The sequence below is a fragment of the Periophthalmus magnuspinnatus genome, chromosome 22, assembly GCF_009829125.3.
Source record: "Periophthalmus magnuspinnatus isolate fPerMag1 chromosome 22, fPerMag1.2.pri, whole genome shotgun sequence".
Classification (NCBI taxonomy): domain Eukaryota; kingdom Metazoa; phylum Chordata; class Actinopteri; order Gobiiformes; family Gobiidae; genus Periophthalmus; species Periophthalmus magnuspinnatus.
In genome coordinates this window covers 1,932,753-1,940,554 of record NC_047147.1, presented here as the reverse complement: position 1 = coordinate 1,940,554, position 7,802 = coordinate 1,932,753, and positions in this window count along the sequence as shown.

Genomic DNA, 7,802 nt, shown 5'->3' with positions numbered 1-7,802 from the left:
GCAAAAGTAAAAAAAGAAAAAAAAAAGAAAAACATACTCAGTTAAGATCACATGAAAAAATCTACTTGAGTAAAAGTACCCTTTTAAATAAAGATTTGTGCTGATTTTTGTTCAGTAGAAACAGTTGATTCAATTTTTCCCCATATCTGATTTTATGTCAATCAATGAAACTGAAGTTGGCCCTGTCAGCAGATCTCATACAATAATAAAAATACTTTAAGTTGGAATGGCATTCCAAAAATGGAATGTAGAAAGTACAGATACCTGCTCTCTGTAAAAATGTACTCAAGTAATCTATCTTTACTATTTTTATTTTGGTACATTTCACCACAGTTATTATTGAATGAAAAATGCATGCAAAAATGCATATATATATATATATATATATATATATATATATATATATATATATATATATAGTTTTTTTGTGTTTTTTTTTTTTTTTTTTTTTGGTTGTTTGTTTTTTTTTTCTTCACAAAAACACTGTGTTTTTGTGAAAAAAATGTCCTGTCATATTAAGTTTAAATGCTCCCAAACGTCACATGAAGTGCACCATAAAAAATGCGACAGCCACAGTACATGGACATCAGCGCTGATTAAGCCTATCATAACAGTTCATATTGAGATGAGTGAGGATATTTTCAGTTAAAAATGACTTGTAAATAGAAGACTGTGTTTTGTTCTATTTTATATGTTTACTTCAAATAAAGGAATAAAATCTAATTTATCAGATCGAGATGTTCTTTTATACATTCTCAGAGAAAGTTTGGATATTATTTTTGAACTGTTTACAAATCCGATCAAACCACCAGGATTAGATTATTTTGTCATTAGACAGTGATTTGTTCATTATCCCTGAAAACAGGCCACACATATTGAAATAAATGCTGTCATCTTGTGGTGAAGTTAAAACACTGCACAATAGAGTTACCTTGTACCTGTACTGTAAACAGTTAAACTTAGTAATACATTTTAGGCATTGACGACTCATCAAAATTGTTGATTGAACTCTAAATATTTGGGGCATTTTTGATGTGACAGTGGTCAATCATTTAGGGTTCAATATGTCTTTGTACTCAGACCGAACTTGGTGTGACATCACGTATGTGTCCCAGTCTTTCCACAAGGTTGAAGCTGCCATCTTGATCCACTCAATCAAGGCCTAATCACGGAGATCTACCTTTTCAGCTGTGAAAATTCTTCACATTGATTCTACATATTTGGTAAGTAGTTAGGGGAGTTCAGGCAAAATGGCGGCCTGGGCAGGCAGTATTCTTTAAGCTGTTGTATTTAAATCTCCGCTAAACAGGTCTTTGTTGTCATCTCTACTCTTTTACCAACAAAACTCAATATCAGTATGTTCTAGTTGACATTTTAAGGTTACAAACCTGTTTGGTACTGTGCAAGAACATCTTCAGGTCTACCACACCCTCATTGTACTTGAGGTTCAACGTTCAATAGAACTTTCACACTACTTACTACCCTTTACCTTTACCATACCCGAAAAAATATCATTCTCTCAAACAAATCCTCTGGTGTCGCTTTGCTTTTTTAAAGTTGTTAATTTAAAATGATCACCCACAGAAGTGATGTTATGGCAACTGGCTTATTAGTGTTTTTAAAATGAATGATGGTTTTCTGATTTTGTGTAATGTTTATGGTTACAACATTCCCAGCCAAAACAAATAACTATAAGCTGAAATTTTGAATCATATCAAAAACTTTGACTGAAAATACTGCACAGACAATATAATTTTAGGAGGAGACTTTAACATAGTTCAAGATGAATGGCTGATAGACTGCCATCTAAATTCCATTCCCACCATATAAACACAGCTTTTCAACATTTTTGTTTAGACATTAACATAAACAATCCCTGGAGACTTGCTTATCCACTAACAGTGATTTTCTTGGTTCAAACCAAATGGGTCAGCTAAATCTCCCATTGATTCCTTTTGAACACCTTTGTCCAAAATGAAGAAGATGTTAATATCTCTGCTGCTCCCCTGTCTCATTCAAATCTGACTACTCGTTTTTTGTTTGTTTTTTACTTGAGGAATCAACCTTTAGCAGACACTACTGGAAATTTAACTCCTCACTAATGAATTATTGAACTTTTAGAAACAATAACTTCTGATGAAAATCTTAAGGGTTATATTGATAAGTGAGAATTCAAAGTACACCAAATTTCTATTAAGCATAGCAAATTAATAGCTAAACAATGTAAACAGAAAGAAACTGAAATTACAAAGGAACTAAACTTTGCTCTAAACCTCGTTTTGATGATCATGATGGTGACACACAATGAGAAAGTATTTTTTCATTGTAAAGATGATGATCTTTACACTAAAAAAGCCACTATAGTCATTATTCATTCATTTCCACACTTGGTGATGGTAAGCTACTATTGTAGCCACAGCTGCCCTGGGGCAAACTGACGGAAGCGAGGCTGTCAATCTGCACCATCGGCCCCTCCGACCATCACCTATCATTCAAGCACACACCAATACAATGCAGAATACAAAATACAGCTTATTTCTGTAACTTGGAAAAGAAAAGGCAAGAAAAAACTGCAATTCTGGCAATCAAGGACCGACGGCGTGCATTACTAGCAGGCCTCACAGCTGCCAAAAAATTTTAATATGCCGTTGGAAGCTAATTCAACTGACTGTAAAAGGGTGGCTTCTATCTTAACGAGGGATAATTCAGCTGCTCGAATGCATGGAGAAAAAGCCAAAAACATTTTTTGCTGGTCTAACTTACCAGCCAAAATCGAGATCAGGGTGAAAAAGGAAAAAAAAAATTAAAGCCGCAAGCAGCATCGAACGACCCTCGGGGGCCGTGCTTTGCACTCGGCTGACCCGGCACTTTCTGTGGGTGGCGCTGACGCACCACTTGCCTCTGTTTTATTGCGGCTTTGGGCTGCACTTGTCACCAAACAAAGTAAATAGACATTGAAAGCGCTGATGCACAAAATGGAAAAATATGGGTTTTTCCAGGCGTTGCCATGGCAACACTGCGTAAAATACAAGCTTGGCCCCAGGACTTTTTTGATGGCAACGACCTGAAGAATGACTGTGCCAAATTTCACATTCCTCAATGAAGCGAATAAGTTGTCACACTTTGAAATGTATCAAAATTTGGAAATTTTCCCATTAGGATAACATTGGCACTTTTGCACATCTCCATGGCAACCCAGTGAAAAATATGACATGGGATTGACTTTTTTTGAGTCATTGTGCCAAATTTCACATTATTCCATGAAACTAATATTATTCTAATATTAACTAATATTACTAATATGGGAGGTTTCCCTTTAAGATAACATTGGCAGTTTGGCACATCGCCATGGCAACACGGTGCAAAAAAACACATGGGTCTGATTGACTTTATGGATTGGGATGACCCAATGAGATTTTGTGTAAAATTTCTTAAAATTTGGGAAAACTAAATTTTCAGCCTTCCAAACTAATTTATTTGTTATTCTGTAGGGGGGCTGTCGTGCTAAATTTATTTCAGTAGAAGTAGGCAGGAAATTCTACAACTGATTCGAATTTGAGCCAAATCGGACTTTGTATGTGCAAACGGGATCAAATTTCGAAATTTGAAAATTGCAAAAAATCCAATGGAAATTTTAGGCTTCGCCGCACAGAAACCATGATAGGCATCATCATAAATTGGATAACTTTTGATGCAGAGGAGTTGATTAAAACTCTAAACCTCACACCAATTTCTTTTATCAAACTATTTAAGATATAATGCCCAACATTAAGAATAGTTTCAAACATATCTGTGAAGCAGAAATAACTATAAAAGAATTGGAGAAAGCGTTTGGTTGTTTGTCCAAAGATAAAGCTCCAGGTTGTGACGGCTTGACTAGTCATTTCAATACATTTTTCTGGGATCACATCAAAGACCTTATTTTCAGACTGCTTAAAGATGTTCTAGAAAATGGGTCTCTCACTCATACTATGAAACAGGGAGACTCAAACTAGGTATATTCTGAAACTAAATCTGGTTTTATAGAAGGTCGCTCTATTAATAATAGCATAAAAAAAAAACTTAAAAAAATAATAACATAAAAAGATATTAACATAATAAAATAAAACATAAAAACAATGGCTTTCCTCAACGAACCTTGTAGCTGTGGTGAGAACCTTGAAGGCAAGGCAAGTTTATTTGTATGGCACAATTCGTACACAAGATAATTCAAAGTGCTTTACGGAATAAGAAAGATATTAAAATCACACAAATCAAAACATAAATAATCACAAATAATCATCATAAAATTACCATTAAAACAAACCCATGTGCACAAGCTGTGGTGAAAGCCAGAGTCCTGGGTTCATTGCTTTGTGACACACTGGTAGATTATTGCAAACAAATATGCTGAAACCCAATATATGTTTTGTGGTGATTTATTTGGCGAACGCACACACAGCGCTATCAGCAGAGTAGCAGAGAGAATGGACATGGATGGATACAGCAGACTATGGTAAGATAGATGGAACTGGCAATCAACAAAAATTATGGCTACCCTGCCCTTACTCTAAACACCTGTGCCAGAGGTGAGTGCGCCTTACACACATAGGCCGTGTCCCAATTCGCCAAATGCACCCTTTGAAGGGTCCCTTCGAAGTACTCTTCAAAGTGTAGTTTTAAGGTTCCGGCCGAGAATCTGCCCTCCTCAATGTAGCCGCCATCTTGCTGAAGTGGGACAGGTCTACACCACGGACCGCACTTCCACCGCTGTCTTTGAGTGTACGATACGTACATTACGTACGTTATTTTTAATGATTTATTATTTAATTGAAGAAAAGTCAAGATGTCGTCATCACAGCCGTTTCTTTCTGTTTAGATTGAATATCAATAGGCAAATATAACGTTCGAGGTGATTTTTTTACTCAATTGTAGCTACTTCATAACTTAAACAAAATATACCTTGTGAAAACGTAATAACAGAGACAGAGGTAACAATATCATTTTGACATTCCATCCATCCATTTTCTTCCGCTTATCCGGAGCCGGGTCGCGGGGGCAGCAGTCTAAGCAGGGACTCCCAGACTTCCCTCACCCCGGACACGTCCTCCAGCTCCTCCGGTGGGACCCCAAGGCGTTCCCAGGCCAGCCGAGAGACATAGTCCCTCCAGCGTGTCCTGGGTCTTCCCCGGGCCTCCTCCCGGTGGGACATGCCCAGAACACCTCCCTAGGGAGGCGTCCAGGAGGCATCCTGAGCACAAACCCGAGCCACCTCAACTGGTTCCTCTCAACGTGTAGGAGCAGCGGCTCTACTCCGAGCTCCTCCCGTGTGACCGAGCTCCTCACCCTATCCCTAAGGGTGCGCCCGGCCACTCTGCGGAGGAAACCCATTTCAGCCGCTTGTATCCGCGATCTTGTCCTTTCGGTCATTACCCAAAGCTCATGACCATAGGTGAGGGTAGGAACGTAGATTGACCGGTAAATAGAGAGCTTCGCCTTCCGGCTCAGCTCCTTCTTTACCACAACGGACCGATACAGCGACCGCATCACTGCAGACGCTGCACCGATCCGCCTGTCAATCTCCCGCTCCATCCTTCCCTCACTCGTGAACAAGACCCCGAGAGCAAACCACCTTTTTCCGGTCGAGAACCATGGCCTCGGATTTGGAGGAGCTGATTCTCATCCCAGCCGCTTCACACTCGGCTGCAAACCAGTTTGCATTTTGACATTCATAGTCTATAAACCAGAGAACACTGATTAGTGGTACATTGCAGTTTAATGGTTCAGTATTTTGGCCAGTGGCTACACCACAATACAGTAGAGGGCACTGTTTCCCTTCTATGCCGTGCCAGTTCTTTTCATCTGATTATTATAAGGTATTTTCTAGCAGTGTGGCGTTACATCAAGCTAGTGTCTTGATTTACTAACACGAAAGTGTTATCGCCTGGACGATTTTTCTTGTTTTGTCTGATTTTTCCTGTTGTTTTGTTTTTGTGTGTAGGCAGCACAGTGGCTGAGTGGCAACACTCATGCCTCACAGCAAGAGGGTTTGGTTCGATCCCCGGGTCGCCAGGCCTTTCTGTGTGGAGTTTTTCATGTTTATCCCCGTGTCTGGATGGGTTTCCTCCGGGTACTCCGGTTTCCCCCATCAACCAAAACATGAACGCCCTTCGAGACAACTGTTGTTGTGATTTTGGGCGTTACAAAAATAAATGAATTGAATTGAATTGAAGTAAATGACACGTTCCACCAGATGGGCGCAGACCTATGGAATGTACGGAACTCATGAAGATTTTGTGCACGTCTCAGGACTCTCTTCTGTCCTTTCTGGAGAGTCCGTTGCTTCATTGTTCCCATTACCTGTGTGGAACTCATTAAACCTTCTGACTTTACGTTTCAGTCTCTTGGTCTTTGACGCTTACAATAGAAATGAACATTCTTACATTATTCTTATTGCAATAATAATTTATCATGATAATAATGTCTTCTTATTGTCTAGCAATAACTCCACATTCCTTTATTCCATGTAACTCCCCTCCTTTTTAATCATCAAACACATGGCCTGTACTTATCTTTATTTCATGTTTCATGTCACACTGTTGTAGATGAGGTGAACCAGTACGAACATTTGAATGTGTATTGAGCAGCGGACTCCATTTTCTTCTATTTTTTGCGTAGTTGCGGTGCATGATGGGATATAGAAGTGTGTGAAGTGTACATGGATGCACGCTTCGGTTACGTCCGATCTCCATGGAAACGGTGGAAAGGGAAGGTCAGGTTTGTCGGGCGCATTCAGCAGGGTGCGTTGAAATGGGACAGCCCATGTCACGCCGGAAATTACGTAACTGCCCTTCGATGCACACTTCAAATGGTGATTCTAAGGCCAGTTTGGCGAATTGGGACACGGCCATAGGTGCACCTGCCTATGTAAGCCCCGCCCCCTCGGCTCTTGACCAACCAAATGCACACATGCAGCAAACACACAGTGGACCCTTTTCCTGTCTTCTATGAACATAACATAAAAACATAATAAAAAAAAATTTAAATATAAAAACAAATTAACATAAAACATAATAACATAAAAATATTAACATAAGGACATAAAAAAAATAAAATGTAATAACATAAAAACATAACATAAAAGCATATTAACATAAAAATTAGAAACACATAATAACTTAAAAAAAAACATAATAAGATAAAAACATGTCTGTGTAATCACAAATAATCATCATAAAATTACCATTAAAACAGAAGAGTGTCATCATTCAGTCATATGCACAGCTAAACAGAACTGTTTTGAGCCTGGATTTAAACATTGTCAAAGTAGAGGCCTGTCTCACATCTTCAGGAAGACTGTTCCAGGATTTAGCTGCATAAAACTTAAACGGTGATTCCCCAGCACTCAGATCTAACAGGATCAAAAATCATCAATAAAACTCAGACAGTGCTGGGGAGGTTTGTATATAACTAAGTAGACTATGGAGGGTGATTGTTTTAGCTCAATTTTAAAGGAAACATACTCAAAATATGAAAATGCCCCAAATGAAAAAGTGTGAGTAACTAAATTATCTCTAAAAAATAGACACACACCTCCACCTTTTTTGTTTAGTCATGTTTCAGATTCAAATTTGAAGTTGGGTGGAGTTGATTCCACTAGAATTGCACTACCTGTGTTTTTGTCAAGCCATGTTTCGGTTAAAAACATGAAGTCAAGATTAAAAAAATTAATAAAATTATTAATTAAAAATGACTTGTTACATAATTATCTGACATTGAGCACAGCAAGTTTCAGATTACATGTTTCAGTAGGGCTGGATGTC